Raw genomic sequence first — 20,711 nt, 5'->3', positions numbered from 1 at the left:
GGCCATTGCCCACGGCTCCCTATTAGAAATATAATCCTATACTCTGTACAAATATCCTAGTAGCGTTTTCCGCAAGGTTTCCACAGCTGCTCTGGCTGGTTTCCACAGCTCCTCAGGAAACCATGGCTCACAGTTTGGGAACTACTGGCCAAGAGTCTTCAGTAGGGAATATCTTCAAGAGGGCTGTTGTATGCACAGATATCCTGAAGGGTTCTTGCAAGGATTATTGAGATACTGTGAACATTCACACTCTGAAATACAGTGTGAAATACACTAAGCATATGAAGCAAAGATCCTTATCATGTTATTAAATCATCTAGTTAGTTGGGGTTTTTTTAAACAGTTTTCTTGTTGAAGTATCTCCCATGCATATGTATGTATGCTTTCAAAGAGATAAGATAGAATTACATGAGGCAATTCAGTATTGAAAACCATGGACCTAAAATCCTCCAAAATTAACCCTGTGGCATACTATAATGCAACAGTAATGTACTTCATTTCTGAAAGATTTTAAAACACACAACTTGCACCCATCTTTCAACTTGCTCTCTCTCTTAAGAGCAAAACATACTTTTTCCAGCAAAAATTATACTAGGGTAGTCTGTCCCACCCTCTCCTCTGCAATTCTGATACACCAGAGGCAATATAAACAGAGTTTTGTAGCATCAGAGACATAACATTTCTTGCAGGCTAAGCTTTTGTAGACAACAGATCACTTCTTCAGATGCATGAAGTATAAGCAGAGCAGGAAAGTATACAGAGCAGGAAAGATACGTAGAGAAAAACATTGATAACCAGAATCTCAGAAAGACAGGAAACACAAGAGACCTAGTTTGCGACACACCTTGACTATAGGCCTGATTGTTACTAGCACCCTTGAATTGATATGTAAGCAAGTTGCTGTCGTGGGGCATTTGCCTTTTTTAAAAATACACACCCCACATCTCTCTCTCTCTCTCTCTCTCTCTCTCTCTCTCTCTCTCTCACACACACACACACACACACTTTTCACTCTGCCTCTGTGGACACCAACTGATTACAAATTACCAAAAATTTCCCTGGTGGTGAATTCTGCTAGTCCCCCCCCTTCTTTTTTTTTCCTTTCAAATGTGCCAGGAAGTAACCCTATGCCATGATTATTATTATTATTATTATTATTATTATTATTATTATTATTATTATTATTATTAATAACAGTATTTATATACCGCTTTTCAACTAAAAGTTCACAAAGCGGTTTACAGAGAAAAATCAAATAACTAAATGGCTCCCTGTCCCAAAAGGGCTCACAATCTAAAAAGATGCAAATGAATACCAGCAGACAGCCACTAGAACAGACAGTGCTGGGGTGAGGTGGGCCAGTTACTCTCCCCCTGCTAAAAAAAGGAGCACCCACTTGAAAAAGTGCCTCTTACCCAATTAGCAGGGGTAATACTCACTTCTTGGCACTTGTAAAGGGGAAAAAATGGCAATTTGCTACCAGGGAAGTTATCAGCGTTTCATGAACTGCTAAAGTTGTTGCTACCCATCAAAGTGCAGTGAGAAACAACTCTTAAAAAAGAAAAGAATTCCAGTTCAGCAGGCAAGAATGCTGCTGATGCCATCATTATTCTTGTAGCAAAAAGAGAAAAAGTCAGTGGCCACCACCAAAGGTAAGCAGCGGGGGGGGGGGTGATGGATTTGGGGGCGTTAGACCCAATCCTATACTTAGCTAGCGCCGGCGCTGAGCCCTAGCACCGGTGCTGGGTGCCATAAAGCACATTTACCGCACCTGGAGAGTAGGGAGTGCTGGCACCGGGCCCGTGCCAATCAGGCACCAGGCCCAGCACCGGCAGGATGCACCATCGCCGGGAGTAAGTGAGCCTGCTGGGTGGAGGTGCAGCCATTGGAGGCAGGGAAAGATGGAATGAGGGCAGGATGGGGGGAGAAACCAGGGCAGGATGGGAGTAGGACTGGCAGAGATCCTGAACTCCATGTTGGTCCACAAGGCTCTCGCCTCTGCACCAGCAAAATATCCTGTGCAGATCCAAGGATACCCATTGCTGGGGCCAGGGCTTTGCTCAGGGAAAGGGCACAAAAGGCACCTTCCCCTGAGGAGGCTCTCAGTGGCTTCTGGGAGACTGCTTGACACAGAGGTAGACGCTTTGGCACCGCTGCTTCTGCAGGTGCTGAGAAGCAAAGGACTGGGCTGCCCCTTACAAAGTTGGCTGAATCATATACTGTACAAGATAAACAGGGTGATCGTTAACAACTGCACTGATAGGCAGTTTCCTATCTGATAGGCCTATTCCTGATAGGAATCAGGACACCCTGATTAGGTATGTTTTAAAAATATTGTTATATGTTTACAATGTAGTACCTGAAAAAAGAGATTTATTGAAACAAGAAGACGATTGGATGCCCATATCTACAGAACAAATCTCCAGAGTCTTTTTCATGTCTTTATAGCATTCTTCACAGTTCTTTGACAGTCAAAACTGTGGTTTCGCCTTCTTGTATTGTGTATCTTACTATGGGCAATTACTGCTTGAGAATGCACAATCCCAGATATCTCATCTGTGAACTGTTTCCTTTTGTATGTTGTCAGCAGATAATCTTTATATAAGACAGCATCACGCAGGGAGAGAGAGAGAGAGAGAGAGAGAGAGAGAGAGAGAGAGAGATTGAAGCATTTGGTGTTCTAGTATACTTCAAGCATTTCCTTTTTTCTGCTGAATTTTACAGCCAACAACAACATATTTTAGGGTTAATGGTTATCAAAGGTGAAGTGTTTGCTTTAAAAAACAAAAAAGTCACACAAGCACACACATCCTGGTAACATCATTACAGAACAAGGGCAATATTTTTCTCTCATTTTGAAGCTGTTTCATCTTTTGGTTGGAAACAGTGTTTTCCTTAGGCATCAAAAGCTAGGGGTTCAACAGTCCAAAACAAGCTTGTGAGAAAGAAAAATCTTCCATACAGTTAACTGTAGAAGCCCCTCTCAACATAAACCAACAAGGACCTGGCATGAACATTTCAAATCACTGAGTCAACACACCAGCTGCTTGACCTTGAAGCAACAGAGATTAAAAAAATATATATATGTAAGGTGATCTCCCCTATCCTCTGGAACAAAGAACAGTCTATGTCAAATTGAGACAACCACAGCAATGAAGCCTGCTTCCTTTCCCAGCAAGGCTGAGTATTTCACACACACGTAGGTTCACCAACCTGATTTTGATTAATTTACATCTGTCTTTAGGAATAGGCAGAAAGAAGACAGCTAGAGAAACAGCTCTCTTTCCCACTCTCCGCAAAGTACATAAATAAGCCTTTTAAGAACAGGAAGACTACAGTGAAAGGCAACTAGACACACAAAGAGAAAACAAACTCACCAGTTGAAGGGGATTTAAGAAACCGAGTTTCAGTACAAACACAAGAGTGTCACTCCAAAGGTTATTAGTACCACAATAAGATCTGCCGTCTTCTATATTTAGCTTTAAATGCATTGCTGTGTAATCTACTTTGGTCTGGCTTTATAAGGTAGTTGCTAAAGCACTGGTCAAGGAGGAGCAAAAACTGTTCAAAAATCTGCACAAGGAGATAAGAGCACTGTACAGATTAACAAGGGGCCATACATAGATATACCTCTACTTCAAATTGGAGAGCTGCAATTAGATGTCTGAATTCCTATCGAGCCAAAAGCTTCTATAGGTTTATTACTACAGTACAGCACATGTCTGACATCCTTCAGATAATAAATATTTCAGACTCTGAAATACAATATATTTTTAAATTATGTTTTTATTGCTATATTAATTCCAGAAAGAAGACCTTTAAAATGTCAAAATATTCAGCCTCAAAGAGGTAGCTTTATAGTAAGACAAATGTTCTCAAGGTCAAACAAAAGTATAAAAGGTTGTCAATGAGCTAACGAGAGGCAAGCCAGGAACAATGCAAAGAAGAAGGGGATAGGGGAAATTCTGTTTATGTGATGTTTATGTGATGACACTTGATCTTCATCAAGCACAGATGAAGAGGAAAGCAGTTGATCACAAAGAAACACGTATCAAACAAAATCAAGTGTTCCAAAGAAACTAACAGCCTTATAAAGGCATACAATAGTACAAAAGCACTGAACATGAGTAAGGAATATACAACACTTCTTGCAAGACTACAAAGCTTACCGACATACTGTATAAAGACCATCCAATGTGATATTATATGCTAGTGAAATGTACATCATTTTGACAGGTGAATGGGGAACTGCCATATATTGCAGATATCCCTGGATAGGGCAATGTTTCTCTTAACACCCTGCATAAAGACATTTTGAGGCCCTGTTGGGTAAGAGGCACTTTTTCAAGTGGGTGCTCCTTTTTTAAGCAGGGGGAGAGTAACTGGCCCACCTCACCCCAGCAGTGTCTGTTCTAGTGGCTGTCTGCTGGTATTCATTTGCATCTTTTTAGATTGTGAGCCCTTTTGGGACAGGGAGCCATTTAGTTATTTGATTTTTCTCTGTAAACCGCTTTGTGAACTTTTAGTTGAAAAGCGGTATATAAATACTGTTGATTGATTGATTGATTGTTCCACGGGATCACTGTGAAGTGAAAGCTGGCTGGCAAGAATAAAGAGGAGAAAGCCAGTAGTGCAAAATCTAACATTTTTAATCACATGAATTAATTACAATCACGTTTGTGTAAAGAAGTAAAAGCCAAAGAAGAAGTCATGTAAAAAATGTTGTCACTGGCATTGACATACTCGCAGTACCTCCAAGACACTTGAGGGTATTAAAATGGCAGAGCCAACCTCTGGCAACATCCTATTTCCCCTCCAATAATGTTAATCTCTATGGGAGCTTGAGATCAGCAGTATTGTATATACTTAGACTTCATGTCACACTGCATTCAGCAAATCTGTCACATTGCACATTCAGCGTCATACAATACTCTATATGGTCAAGGACCTACAATGACCCAAGTGAAAGCAGACCAATCTCAACCTTTTGCACAAAGTTCCATGGATCAGCTCTATCCAATCTCGTTAGGCCACAAGTAGTGAAGCAGAAGCTGCAACCTGAAACGTGAGGGTTGCAAAACTGGACAAGGGTGAGGAAAGTCTCATTCTGGGGCAATAGTATTGACTCTGTAGAATCCAGTGCGGCAGGGCAAGGGGAACAGGACTGCGTCAAGAGGCATGGCCCTGACCAGTGTTAGCTGCCACATTAATTAATTAAATGCCAGTATGGTGTCAGCAGTAATAGTCTCACTGTCATTTACCTGCAAAATATGAGCTGTAATGCAGCTGATCTGGCATGATAGACTTCTGGCTGAGGAATTCACTTGGGTATGGGTCAGAAGCAAGAGCATTTTGCAACAATTCTGGACCAGTGAAAGGAACTTGAGTTCCAGGCACCTCTGGATTGCACCCTAAGAAGCAGGCCAGCCATTGGATGAGTTTTTTTTGGGGGGGGGGGAGCGGATTACAATATTACTTGCATTTATTCAGAAACCTTTAAAAAATTCTGAATTTTAAAGTCAGAAACTTTAATCTGACTCAATTAAAGTTGAGTCAATGTACTCCATATTACCCACAGATCTACCAAAGGAATACCTACACAAGGTCCCAGGTTCAATCCTTGCCAGCTCCAATCACAGCAAAGAAAAATTTCTGCCTGAAACCCAGGAAAACTGCTGTTGGTCAGTGTTGGCAATACTGAGTTACACTGACCAATGGTCTGAGTTCAGTATAAGGCACATTCAATTCCATAGCCCAAAAGGAGAAATCTCAGGGCTGTCATGCAGGAGAAAACAAAACGAGGAACATAAAAGTTGCTTCTCTTATTGTGCAGGAAAGTAGACAATGTCCAAAATTAGACACTAACTAAATTTGCAAGTGGAAAGACAAGTGAATGATGTATCTCTCAGTTTGGGAATAGCAACGCACTGCAAGGCGATGACAGGATGAAGGGCTCAATCTGGATTCTATGGAGCTGCTGTTTCTTGCCAAACCTCCATCAAAATAGCACAAGTGTTTGGATTCTGTCTCTCAACCTGGCCATAGACAGGAAGAGAAATAAGTTAGTATGGGACAAAGACACACACACACACACACACCCTTTGAGAATCAAAGGACTTCCTTTTATGCTGCACTCGCACACCGCTTCCACCACTGCAAGTTTGCAAAGAATTTCCTATTCAATATTTTTAAAGGACTTGAGTCATACATTCACCTGAGCAGAATTTTCCAGATTTGACTGATCATCTGAAGTTTAATTTACTTGATCAAACAACTACCAGTGTGCTGCCCTTGAAAAGAAATATTCAGAGGAAAGTGAAATTATTTCTTGGCAAAATGGTTTTTGAATGAGAATTTGGATCATGAGCACACACTGTATTTTAGGAATACTAATTTAGTTAGTCAAACCTGAAACTATGTATGTCAACTATTTTGAATCAAGAAAGATGAAGTGCTACTCCCCACAGAAAGATGGACCAGAAGGGTCATCTTGCTCCTTTGTTTCTTATGAAAGTTGTCCATGCTGTCAAGAATGCAAATATACTCACAGAAACATCTGGTAGACCCACATGTTCAAGGTGTGTGCACATACAGTCACACACACAGAGCTACGACTGGTACTTGGGACAATCAACATGTTCAGAAAAGGCATAGAGTCCACCTGTGACTGCAACACTTCAAAATGTAGGAGGAAACTGAATGCCTACAGAAAACTAGCATGCTAGGGAAAGGTGTCTCCTAGCCTACCTTTCTCCATGATGTACTGGTTCTCCAAAATTAATCAAATGGGCAGCCCATCTTATCCCTTGCCAGCTGACAGAGTGCATGCTGTATGCTATGGTGGGGAGCGGAGTGGACAATACCAGACATCCTGGGACAGGCAAGTAAACACCTTTTTTATTTATTTTTATTATTTATTTATTTTTTCACATTTTTATACCACCCTTCCTCCAAAGAGCTCAGGGCAGTGTACACAGCTGCTCCCCTCCTTTTATCCTCACAACAACCCTGTGAGGTAGGTGAGGTTGAGAGAAAGTGACTGGCCCAAGGTCACCCAGGAAGCTTTGTGGCTGAGGGGAGATTTGAACCTGGATCTTCCAGGTCTAAGTCCAATTCCCAGACCACTACACCACCCTACCTCCCCATAGACCACCTGGCCACCAATGGGTCTCCTTGGACTTATACCTGCTTCTTAGCTGGCATAAGTCCAAGGAGCCTCATGGAGAGGGTTGGGCAGGTAAAAAGGAGGACAGGATCTTGGTATCTGCCACTGCCACCAAGATCCTTCCCCTCCCACCCCCAGTTTGGCCTGCTCCCCATCCTGATCCACCAACTTCCCTGATCCCGTATGGGCTGGGTGAGCTGCTGGCATACATACTGGGGTTTCCAGTTGCTTGTGCTAGTGGTTCCACAGCACACTAACAGCAGTGTGGCTTTTGTGACAACAGTCTGGGAATTTTGGAGTGTGCAAAGTACTTCGCATGCCGCATCCTGATGTTGTCCTTGCAACCATCCTATAGGGCAGTGGTTCCCAAAGTCCTACTCAGACTTAGGGAACGAGCTAAGTCGTGGTGGGGGCAAGATGGTTGCCCCGATAGCAATGAAGTGATTGTGGTGGCACGGGGACCCAGAGGCTCTTTTGCTTACCTAGGGGGTCATGCTGGTCTCCAGGAGGCTCTCAGTGCCCACCGCGAGCCTTCCCATGGCTCTACAGCAGGGGTGCCCAAACCCCGGCCCGGGGGCCACTTGTGGCCCTCAGAGGCCCCCAATCAGGCCCTCAGGGAGCCCCCAGTCTTCAATGAGCCTCTGGCCCTCCAGAGACTTGCTAGAGCCCGTGCTGGCCCGAAGCAACTGCTCTCAGCATGAGGACAACTGTTCAACCTCTCATCTGAGCTGTGGGACAAGGGCTCCCTCCACTACTTGCTGATTCATATCTGTGATGCGGCAGTGGTAGTGAAGAAAAGGCTGGCCTTGCTTTGTGCAAGGCCTTTTATAGGCCTTGAGCTATTCCAAGATCTTCATTCATTCATATAAGTGCCATCTCTAATATATTCATTTATGTAAATTTATTCAAATATTAAATTGTAAATTAATTCTTTCTTTCCCGGCCCCTGACACAGTGTCAGAGAGATGATGTGGCCCTCCTGCCAAAATGTTTGGACACCCCTGCTCTACAGGGTTCAATCCATTGGAACTCCAATCAGAAACCAGAAGTGGGCTCCAATTGGTGATTAGGGGTAACCATGCTGATGACATTACTGGATCCTCTGACATGCATAATTTTACAGATATATTTCAGCCATCCGTGATGTGTCAGATCTTTCCAACAAATTGTTAAAATAGAAAATTGTGAAAATTGGTGATTGGAGCCCTGTGGAGCCACAGGATGTATGCATCAGGATTAGCACTAAATTTCACCAAGCTGTGTGCCATGGATTTCCTTTTCCTGACCATATCATATAAAACTCAGTTTTCTAGGTTCGGAATTTATTTGCATGACAGACTGCCATTTCTTTGCAAGCACAACTTATTTATGTCAACCTATATTATGGGGCTCGTTCAAGAGAAGTTCACAGCAGGTTGTGCCTATGGTGTGTGCCAACAAGCTCTCGCTCATTATTGATATGTCCTAGTCCCTACAGCTATATCCTCTATTTTCACAATTTGTTGGAAAGATCTGACATGTCACGGATGGCTGAAATATATCTGTGAAATTATGCATGTCAGAGGATCCAGCAATGTCATCAACATGGTTATCCCTAAAACACACGCTATAGAGAGAGAAAGGATAATTAAAAGCCTGGAGAACACATTTCTACTGATATGTCAGCTTGGTGTCCTCTAAACAGTTATTGATGCAATCCTAATTCAATACACTTTGCCCTTGGCCTCCTCTGCTCAGTGGTCACACGGACCACTGAGCCATGGTAAGGTAAGCGGGGCTGGAGAGGAGGTGGGGAGGAGGCGTTCCAGGGAGGGGAAAGGGGGGAGAGGGTGGGGATGAGGCATGACGGGGAGGCGGGAGGCAGGGAGAAGATGGGAAGGAGGTGTGTCAGGGGAAGAGAGCAGGGAGGGAGGGAGGCGGGTCCGGTGGCACTCTACTCCACTGGATCCAGAGTGTTTGTGCAGAGCTCGGCATCCTACATGAACACTCTTCCCTCACTGCCAACCTTTTGGTCGGCGGTGAATCGAGTAGCCCCATTGCAGGGCTACTTCCCTTACCTGGGAGAAGGGGACAAAAGCCCCCTTCTCCCAAGATGCAGTCCGCGGCTGCCATGGACACGCTGGATGGGTGCACTAAGAATCCGCTATTGATCTTTCCCAGTCCTACCTGGAGATGTCTGGAACTAACTGCATGTAAATCAGATCCCCACCACCCCACAACCGAACTTTTCCTCAAGGACTAGGAGCTTTTTTTCTTCTAAAAAGAAGTGGACTTATAATGGGGAAGAAAATGAAATGTGACATTTGGGGGAGAAATCAACCTAATGCCAAAGATTAACTTCCAACAGTGCACAAAAGTGCAGGGGGGGGGAACATTCAGGAAACTGATTTACAATATAAACTTCAACTCTTTTTAATAAGCCGTGCACAGCAGAATATGCTTTTACTACAGAAATGTTTCAGCAAACACTAAATCTCCAAAAATAACAAAAGCCTTAAACAGCATTAGCACAATGAATTCAACATTATCTTTTAGCCAGAAGTTTAAATCCACATATCTGATCTTTATAAATGTTACACTGTCATCTTAGCCTGTGAATAGGATTATTTAACCATCTTCACAAAATAATCCAGGGTTAAATATGCCCTAAATAAAAAGAAGCAACAGTTCAAACTCAATAAGAGAGAACGGCATGAAAATAAATTCAGATCAGTTCTAATATTTAAACCATTTTCCCCGGAGGTCTCTCACTAATCAATGAAATTTCCTTGTGAAGTAACCTGTCAAGAGGTTTTGAGGAATGTAGCAACAGATGCTTTGATTCTGCATTCATCTTGCATACTCTGCAAAGACACTAGTTATCATCAGGCTAATCTATACACTTCAGTGGAACGTGTTCCATGCTCTGAGGAAAATGACGTGCTACAAATTTGTTCCAATTCAGCTGTGGTGGTCCATGTGCATGAACAGGTTTCAATGCATATATACATCACTCAATCAGAACTATGGGCACAAATCTGATGCACAGCCAAACATATGCAAGTGTAAATATAGCTATCGTAGTGCTTTCAAATAGCATGCGTAGAAGCATTAAAATGCACATTCTCCCCACATTCTGGCGCAACTAGTCAGGTGTAAACAGCATGACTAGAACCAGACGTTACAACGCACCCACTCTAGAAACTAAATTTAAAATATTTCATAGACCAGTTTTCCATATGTTCAAGCAGCTTACGCAGGATGAAGCACGCAGGTCTGGTCTAGAGGGTTGAGCCTCCATTTGCCTGAAGATAACATCCAAAGGTCGCCAGTTCGAGGCCACCAGCACCGTGCGACCATGAAGCAGCTGACAAGCTGAGCCGAGCTATTCCATCTGCTCTGAGCGTGGGAGGATGGAGGCCAGAATGTGCGACCAGAACAAGAAAGAAACATCTGAATGTTGTGGTTTCTTGAAAGATAGAAACCTTCTTTCAAATTGTAAAAATCCCTACGGGGATTTAATTTGCCTGCCTATGTAAACCGCCTTAAATAAAGTCTAAGGAGAAATCTGAGGACCAAGAAAGGTGGTATAGAAATACCTGTATTATTATTATTTTAAAACAAAATAGCACTAGCTACAAACACAACTCCTTATCACCACCATACAACAAGATCCAAGAAATCCATAAGCATGCTCAAATAAATTGAAAAGTCTTGCAGTCATTCCTACGACTAGCCATAAAGCTGAAACCTCCCACCCAAGAAGGATGATCTTCCTACAGTGGCATCACTAGGGTGGGTATCACCCAGTGCAGTCCTGGTCTTGCCTCTGCTGTGTGCCTCTGCTGTGTGCATTGCACCCTGAACCTCACAGGACTTGGGGTGCAATGGGCCCAGTGTAGTCATTTTGGTGTCACCGCAATGATGTCACCTAGTGAGGTCTGCACCCTCAAGAGATGGCCGCCACCAGGATCACTGGGAAAGTCCTGTTTCTACTTGAAAATTGTGCCTACTGCACTGAAGGAATACAAGCTTGATTTGAAAATGCAACTGGCATAGGGTCTGAAGGAGTGAGACTCTGAGGTATGGGGGCCAAGCACTCCACAGACTTTAAAGGTTAGCACTAGCACTTTCAATGAGCTTAGGACAACACAATCAACCAGGGCAAATTACCACAAAGCAATCTGAATGTGTTCACACCTTTCAACATTCACGAGGAGGCACACAGTCAGTTCTGTACAGGTGAAGCATCTGGATCATCTTCCAAGGTTAATGTAAAGTGCATTATGGTTCTCGAGCCTGCAGGTTACAAAAGCATGAATCAAGGTAGCATTCTCTATCAAAGAAAGAGCAAAGTGTACAATAGGAGAACAGGAATTTGCCTCTGCACAATAGGAGAACAGGAATTCGCCTTATACCAAGTTAGAGTATTGATTCATCTAGCCCAGTATTGTCTACACCAGCGGTTCTCACACATTTAGCACTGGGACCCACTTTTTAGAATGAGAATCTGTCAGGACCCACCAGAAGTGATGTCATGATCGGAAGTGATATCATCAAGCAGCAAAATTTTTAACAATCCTAGGCTGTACTTATCTGGGGTAAGTCCCATTTACTATCATTGTTAAAAGAATATACATAATAGCTTGTTAAACGTACAGGTCTGTAACATTTCCCCAAATGCAGTCACATACCATGGTAGCATCAAGTCAAATATATTAAAAATAAAATACTGAAATGGATGGGGACCCACCTGAAATTGGCTCACGACCCACCTAGTGGGTCCCGACCCACAGTTTGAGAAACACTGGTCTACACTGACTGGCAGCAGGTTTCCAAGGCATTAGAGTCTTTCTCCACTCTATTTAAAGCTGTCAGGGATTGAATATGAAACCTTCTGTATACAAGGCACATGTACTCTACCACTGATTTATGGACCTTTTCCAATACAATAGCTTAATGCCCCTGGTCAAATCCTTCTCAAAAAGCAGATCTGAGTTGAGAAATATCCCTAGATGCATACTTGTTCAGATGGGACTTTCCTATCACTTTCACCAACCATAGGCTTTAGTTCCGGTGTCATGAACCTGATCTTCCAAACCATGGGTTGGAAGATAGGAACATGGTGCGGACTCATAGTCTCACTCCCTTCCCGTTGCATGCAAGTTCTCAACTCCACTTTCTGTTTTCTCCACAGCTGTAAATCCAAATAGGCAGAATGTGGTCACTGTCTAACCTCCAAATGGAGACAACGTTTCCAGAGATTCTCAGTCATAAATACACATATTTTTGCGTGTTTTTTTTTGGGGGGGGGGTGGTAAATTATGGGGGGAAAATTAGACATATGTAAAAATACTTTGTCATCAAGCCTAAAATATATTGTGCATTACACAGAACACAAAATCATACCAATTAGTACATTTCTGTACCGTAAAACTATAAATTCCTTTGTTTCATTCACAACTGCATCACAAGTATTCGTATTACTCTGATGTCTCTAAGCATCTCTTTTAGTTGTTGTAAGCTGGGAAAATAGTTGAATTCACAGAATTCTCATGCACAGCTACATGTACAGCTACATGTATAGCATGAATAGAGTCAGATTGGGACATTATACTTCACCCACTCTAGAAACTAGAGCCTGCTGTTTGGAGACTAAGGATCTATGAACGCGGGCACTAATCCAATATTGGCATTCGGAGAAAGTATGGGTGGGTGGAAGTGAACTAGCTGGTTGCAGCTGTCACAATTGAGAAGCAGAAGAAGCACAATTGCCACCTCATGGAGGGAGGGAGGGAGGGAGGGAGGGAGGGAGGGAGAGAGAGAGAGAGAGAGAGAGAGAGAGATAGATAGATAGATAGATAGATAGATAGATAGATAGATAGATAGATAGATAGATAGATAGATAGATAGATAGATAGATAGATAGATAGATAGATAGAACAACCTAAAGGCATCTTAGATTCTGAACATATTCCTACTTTCATTTTAACACTGCTAAAACTATTAAAGATACATCTGCTAGCCTTATTTAATAGTAATTTGTATAAGATGTACACACTCCAGCAAGGTGATTTCAGATGAACTCTGGAGCAGCCTGTAAATTTAGTGTTGCAAAAAAATTCCATGTTACGCATCCAGACCCACTTCACAATGTTATTTTCCCTACATGAAAATATCCATATGCAGATTGTGACATGTAAACAGGCAGCAACACAAACATGTATGCCAGGCTGCCCTCTGATAGCTACAGGAGGGTTCCATTTGAGGCAGGAACCCTACTCCATCTTCTACACAAGCAGCCTGGGTTAGGAACCCACATGTTATCATTTGAATCTCTGAGTGTATTGGGCTTCTAGAACACACTATTTTTGAGATGCAAAAGCCAGTGTATTAAACACACAATAAGCTTCCCACTGCTTCTTCTTCCAGGCTTGCTTTGGAAACTCTGCCCTTTTTGGGGGTTTCTATTAATTACCCACTATACAAGAATTACTGCTACACATGTTAACATTCAAGGTGCTCCATCTTTTTTATTAAAGATGCAAATTATTTATCAAGAAAATACAGCATTCCAAGAACTATTTTCCAATAAAGGCTAATTGATTCAGAAAAGTGCATGTTTTAACATGTCTGTGCTCATAATACAAGCACAGTATGTTAAATTCATTTTACGTATTCATTCGTTAATACGTAAAATACATTTTACGTATTCATACGTATTGATTCAAAAAGGTGCATGTTTTAACATGTCTGTGCTCATAATACGAGCACAGTATGTTAAATTCATTTTACGTATTCATTCGTTAATACGTAAAATACATTTTACGTATTCATACGTATTGATTCATAAAGGTGCATGTTTTAACATGTCTGTGCTCATAATACGAGCACAGTATGTTAAATTCATTTACGTATGTTAAATTCGTATGTTAAATTCATTTTAGGTCAAGATTGTGGTTTTATATTTATTTAAAATAACTTAAATCTCTATTCAGTCTGGTAGTTAACGGACCTTCATAAGACAGTTATCAATAGACATCTCTATTCAGAATATAGCCCTATGAATTCTACCATTCTGAAGCTGGTGCTGCCGATCAGAGATATAGTCCAATACTGTTAATTGATGGCCTTTATGATTCCCCCCCCCCCCCGGAATGAAGAATTACTTTCATTTGTGCAGTGATGATGATGAAACACCATAATCCAGATATTTGCCATCAACACAGAACATGTATAAAGGAGTCTTAAGCATAGTGAAAAATTCAGTTTAAAATGACAGTACACTAGTAGTTAATCCATTCGAAATCACCAATTCACACCCCAATCTCTTGGACACACATTCCACTTAAATAAAAGAGATTTTGTTCCAGTATTGCATTCAAGACCAGACTGATAGAAGGGGAAGTTTGCATTACAGTCAGCAAGTGCATGTAGCATTTGCATTATTTACCGCAATCAGAGCTTCAGTGTGAAAACTGACTGTCCTTGTTTTTCACAAGCCACCTGGCTTCACTCAACAAAAAAAGCTTCACATAAGTATTCTACAAAATCTGATCGTGCAACATAATGCCTTTATAATCTAAGCCCATCTTCCTCCTCTTACTTCCTGTTACGCCCTCATCTCTTGAATTACCTACGCAATATCCAAGCTCCATTCTACATACATTTTCCGACAGAAACTTGCTGACCTATCACAGTGGTGTCTCTTGTGAAACTGGGATCCTAGCTTAAGCAGCAAACCCTATGCTTTGCTTTGCCGCTGAAATGAAGGTTGGGATGTGTTAATCTTTTGCTTAGATATCCCGCAGGATATCTAAGGCAGACTTTTCCATCTTGTGGAAAAGCTATGACCGCAGAGGATTTCAAAGTCTCCAACTGTCAAAATGACATTAATCCAAATGGCAAGATTTTTTTTCTAATTATGAAATTGGGAGAGGCAATTATCCGAAAGACTGCATGTTGACAAACAAGCACACACTCAGCCCTCCATTTCTAGAAAATAGAGCAGTGCTTAAATCAGGTTTTCATATATCCCAGAAGCTGGGAATGGTGGTACTGTATATGCTTTCCCAATTGGCTTCTATTTCCAACACAACTTCAAATTCATATTGAAACTATGGATGAGAAAATAATGAACAGAGTAACATGTCACTTGTTAGCGCTTTGGAGTTAAAGAGCACAGTATTCTGGAAAAGGAACTTAGTCCTGACTAGTACATTTCTTCAAAGGCGAGTGAACTTTCGTTGGCACAGGAATATTTGCCAGCAGGACACTCAAGCTCATCTACAAGCACAAAATCAATATGCAGTTAAAAAACAACAACAGTTTTTCCATTTCCCTAAACAAGTATATCACAGAAGAATAAATGAGATAGGCTCTTAACCTACACATATCTAAATTGGCAAGGCAACAAAAATAATTTGTCTTCTCGTAGTCGAAATTAATTCTGTCAGCAGGTCAGGCTTATGTTTGCCAAATAAAATGTTGTGTAATGTAAACAGAAACCTACAATACTCAGTGCAATTTTATACTGCAATGTTCTGCAGTATTTCCATGTACAGTACTTGTGCTTTTGCTGAAGGAGCCACAGTGCCCAGAAAGGAAGCAAAACTGGCACAGAGTGTACAGCATTAGGTACACCCAACAGTCACATTATGGGGAAAGGCCATGACAATAGCAGGAAGTCAGTGTGTCTCAGGTGCGTAACATCTTGTTTGTTTTATGAAGTGCGGTACATGTGGGTGGGGTAGAGTTAGAGGGAATAATCTCATGGTACTATAACAGAGAAGAATGATTGTTTATAACCTTAACATTAACTATTTTTTTCTAATGATAGACATTAGCTAGCCCAAAGGAGACTAAACAATCCCACTCACTCTCACTTATAGTCATAAACTTGTAACTGCTTTGTCATTAGTAAATGAGACAACAGTAAAACAAATGAGTGCAGGTGCTGTACCAAAAATTTTTTGTCTACACATTCACTACAGCAGGTGTTATTTTGGAGAAGCAATGTGCCTTTCAGAGATACATCAAGCAGATATTCTTCAGGTGCATCTCTAGCTAGTAATTGGGGGTACACCTCTTGAATTTCTGCCTGGGTGTGGTTTTCACTCCCTAACAAAGCACTGAGGAGAAAGACCAATGCAAAGAGTTGGTCCATGAAGTCCAAATTTCAAAACCAGCACTATATACAAGACTGTACAAAGCCTTAATGCTTGCAGGGGTGGATGTTAAGATGACCCATCTTGATTTCCCTACCTTTTAAAAGGAACATATTAAAGTATTAAGCACCTAAACTCTTACATTAAACCAGGGGTGCCCAAACCCCGGCCCGGGGGCCACTTGCGGCCCTCAAGGCCTCTCAATGCGGCCCTCAGGGAGCTCCCAGTCTCCAATGAGCCTCTGGCCCTCTGGAGATTTGTTGAAGCCCACACTGGCCCAACGCAACTTCTCTCAGCGTGAGGGCAACTGTTTGACCTCTTGTGTGAGCTGTGGGTTGAGAGCTCCCTTCACTGCTTGCTCTTTCACATCTGTGATGCAGCAGTGGCAGCAAAGGAAAGGCCAGCCTTGCTTTGTGCAAGGCCTTTTATAGGCATTGAGATATTGCAAGACCCTCATTCATTCATATAAGTTCATCTTTAATATATTCATTTGTGTAAACTTACATAAATTTATTCAAATTTTAAATGTAAATTAATTCTTTTCCCCCCCGGCCCCTGACACAGTGTCAGAGAGCTGATGTGGCCCTCCTGCCAAAAACTTTGGACACCCCTGCATTAAACCAACGGTTTTTAAAATACCTATTCACTTAAAATGGCACACAAGTGTAATAACCACAAGCCCTACAATTTTACAAATGGAAGCTTTTTCTGCCTTCAACCACAACAAAAACCAAAGACAGGCTCCCACTGCTGCAGCCTGGCTAAGCAATCCCCTTGTTGGGATGCTCTCCAGTTAGGATTCCACATAAATTGCAAGGAACTCAGATAATTCAATTAATGTTTAAGACATGCATCTAATTCCAAGCGCTAAAGATTGTGCCATAGGCATATCAAAAATGATAAGTACTGTATACTTCTGATTTGACAATCCAGCATTTGACAACCACGTCAAAGGAGTTAATACCTCTTACAGCACAACTGTACACATGTCTACTCAGAAGTAAGCCCCACTGACTTCAAAGGGACTTACTCCCAGGAAAGTACATACAGGATTGTAACCTGACAAATAATACCTACAGCTGACAGAAATGCCAAACAGTACAGCTGGCACACTGTTTTGATACAATATTTTGTCAAATTAAGGTCTACATCTACTTATTCAAGTTTTTTAAAACTACCCACCAGGTATTAACTGTGCTAATTAACAGTAGTATGGATTTAAGACTATGGATTTTGCACAAAACCTTTTAGTTAGTCTGACACTGATTACAAAATGTCATGAAACTGTAACTTTGATTATTTGTCCAGATATTTAAGACAGTGTGTTTTGGGCATATGCTGTAAGAAATTGACTTCTTTGCACTTTTCCTAAAGGAAGAGATGCTTTCTTTTGCATCTCTGCAGACTTAACACACGCAAGTTAAAACTAAAAACTTTGCACAAATTAGCATATGTCAGCAATAGAGTGTCCTTAGGACAACGGTTCTCAGCATCATGTGAGGAGGAAGCAATTTGCAAGCCATGTGAAGCATTATACAACATATCTGGGAAAGATGAGAAATAAAAGGTGGTGCTCTTGGGTAAGTCATTATAGACTGAACTACACATGTAGCCGAATAAGGTGACATAATGGATTGTGCTATTTCAGACTCTGTGTGGGGGAGGATCACATTTTTAGTGCTTCCCTATATAAAGAGCCCCTGCAATTGGAAATCCAGCACAAAAGGGATAACTCTACAATTCCAAATACAATGCCATCCAAAGGGAGAACCTTTTGTCCTGCTGTGCTAAACTGGATTTTTCTTTCCAGCATGGGAGAGAGCATTCAAAGATGCCCTCCACCTTGACTTCTGAAATGGTATTGTTGCTACCTGTGGGTCACAACCCCAATGGGGTTGCGAAGCCTCATTTTTTTTGGGGGGGAGGGCAAGATTGCAGCAACCTTTCAAAGCCTATGCAAGAAAGGGCTTGGATCCAATCCAATAATGGTACTGCCTTATTAAATCTGAGTTTGATATAGTCTTGCATAGCCTCTTCTCATGGTCTCGTCCTGCAGCTCTTAAGGCCAAACCTGCTCAGGCTGTTACCACATAAGGTTGTTGGGAACATACATGGGGTGGTCGGGGAGGAATGGGGAGTGGATCAGGATCAGCGGTGGGTCCCCAGTCTCATACTTTATTTATTGGGGGATCATGGCACAAAAAAGATTGAAGACTACTGGTTGCTGCATTGCTTCATACTTCAACATGAGAGCAAGGATGGGGTAGTCATTCTGATGTTGGACAGAAGATTAAGGTTCAAATCCCCACTTAGCCATGAAGTTTCCTGGGTGACCTTGGGCCAGTCACTAACCTACCTCACAAGTTGTGAGGACAAAAAGGAAGGAAGGAACCATGTACGCCTCCCTGAGCTCCTTGGGGGAAGGGTGGTATAAAAATCTAAAAAATAAATAAATGCGTAGACCAGACCTTCTATACTTCCAGGTTCCATACTCAGAAATCACAGGTGTGGCTTAATAGTGTATTTCACCCATAAGTGCTGGAAGAAGAAAAAGTCATTCTTGACCCCACTCTGAAGGAGTATGCAGGGATGTGAAAATTAACATGCAAATAGGAATTCAATCCCATGGAACTGATTGGGAATCCCATGGAACTGACTTCTAAACACAGTTAGAGTTGGGTCGGATTTAATATAAGCTCTCCCTTCGGTTTAAGAGCTGAATTTAAGTTTCAGTCATTCTAGGCAGTCTAGTGACAGAAAGTAGTATTCCGAAAGGGTACAACTTTGCAATTCACAAATGAAAATTCCATTAATCCTCGACTGAAATAAGAGCAGCAAGAGGCTCGCCACTCATTTTATAGGTCAACCGTAATACGTTCGGGCCTGCAGATTGCAAGCCACCCATTCCAAAAACTCATTTCACCGAAATCTACGGGGCTATTTTACCAGTGGATTGCACCCAGGTCTTCCACTGGATTCTTATTACAACCCTGCAAATACAAAAGCAGCTTTGAAAATGATCCTTGCTACTTTTAAAGCAACTGGTTGGCCCCCTATTTTTCTGGGGATGCTAAGGACAAACTCAGCTCCCTTAAAGAACTCAAATCTCCAAATGAACAGGGAAAAATAATTTCAAGGACAAAGTGAGTAACATATTTTTTTTAAAAAACCACCCCCATATCATGATTTTCAACCTTTTTCATCTCAGGGCACACTGACAAGGCGTGAAAACTGTCAAGCCACATCATCAGTGTTTTGACAATCGACAAGGCACTCCAGTGCTGTTGGTGGGGGGCTCACATCACCTAACAGCCCTACTAATAAATGACGCTCCCCCAAACTCCTGCGGCACACCTGCGGACCATTCGCGGCACACTGTGGTTGGAAATCGGAACCAATGGCTAGAAACAGTGTTCTGCTTCGGGAACCCATCGGCTCACCAAACACCTGTAACCACTAGGTAATGCCAGGTAACTTCTCAAGCGGGTTTGGAATGGCTGACTCTGAAGGCATCACTCTCCGGATCCGTGCGTGCCACTGGGGGACACCTTTCAGCTGCGATGGCCCCCCAGTCCCGTGGCCCGCTGCTGGCACCACCAAGGTGGAGGTCTCAGGCACTCCAATGGTGCCTCTGGAACTGCGTAAACAGCCGCGCGCGCCCCCCCCCCATCTGTTAAGCGGAGCCACCAACCCGGGGGCATCCTCGCCAGGGGAATCAAAGGGCAAGCTGGAGAGGCGCGCCGAGCCACCCCAGGCAGCCTCCTCCGAGCAGGGCCCCCAGCAAGGCGCGCGCCCCCCTTGCAATCCGCTGGCTCCAGGCAAAGGGCTTCCGAAGGCAGCAGGAGGGAGAGATGCCGCGCCGGGCTCCGGCTGCAGAACCAGCCTCAGAGGCAGCGCTCCAAGATGGGACAGCCGCCCAGAGCAAGGCTACGGCTCCCCAGCTTTGCGCCTCCCGTGAGGGCTTCCGAAGCGACCGGGGGCTCCTCTCCCAGTCGCCTCCTGTCACCCTGCGAAAGGGGAGGCTCGCCTCTAGCCCTCCAGCCCCCAAGTTCCCGGGCAAGCGAGACCTTCCCCGCTCCCCTGCAGGGCGCACGGAGTTCCCCACTGCACCAAGCTCTGCTGGGCTGGCAGCCCCAACCTCGGGCAAGGGCGCGCGGAGCCTCCCCTCTGTGCGCTCGTGCGCTCCTCCTGCCTTGCCTCCCTCGCCGGTGCAGGTGTCACAGCAGCGGCCGGCCAGCCCTGCCCGACCCTCTCTCTCAGCCACCCCAAGCCCGCTTGTACCTCTCGAGGGGGGGAGCGGCTCTCGTCTAAAGCGCAGAAGGAGCGAGCGCTCGGCGGCACCGGCAGCAGACAATGGAGAGGTGAAGGACAGACACATTGACACCCAGAAGGGACCAGGC

The 20,711-nt window shown here is 43.1% G+C and overlaps 1 protein-coding gene across 2 annotated transcripts in view; it reads right to left on the bottom strand.

The window, feature by feature from the left end:
• Positions 1–20,687, bottom strand: part of BZW2 (basic leucine zipper and W2 domains 2) — a 57,399-nt gene extending 36,712 nt beyond the window's left edge. Inside the window, exon 1 of one of the 2 annotated variants that reach the window (XM_066627736.1) lies at positions 20,593–20,687. The gene's annotated coding sequence lies outside the window, so the exon portion shown is untranslated. Of the gene's footprint in view, positions 1–3,377; positions 3,482–20,592 lie in introns of those variants that run through there. The other variant, XM_066627735.1, reaches the window with a different exon arrangement.
• Positions 20,688–20,711: the final 24 nt, after the last annotated feature.

Source organism: Tiliqua scincoides, chromosome 5, assembly GCF_035046505.1.
Source record: "Tiliqua scincoides isolate rTilSci1 chromosome 5, rTilSci1.hap2, whole genome shotgun sequence".
In the NCBI taxonomy this organism is placed as follows: domain Eukaryota; kingdom Metazoa; phylum Chordata; class Lepidosauria; order Squamata; family Scincidae; genus Tiliqua; species Tiliqua scincoides.
Note: the sequence above shows the minus strand (reverse complement) of the source record. Positions and strands in the feature narration are given on the sequence as shown.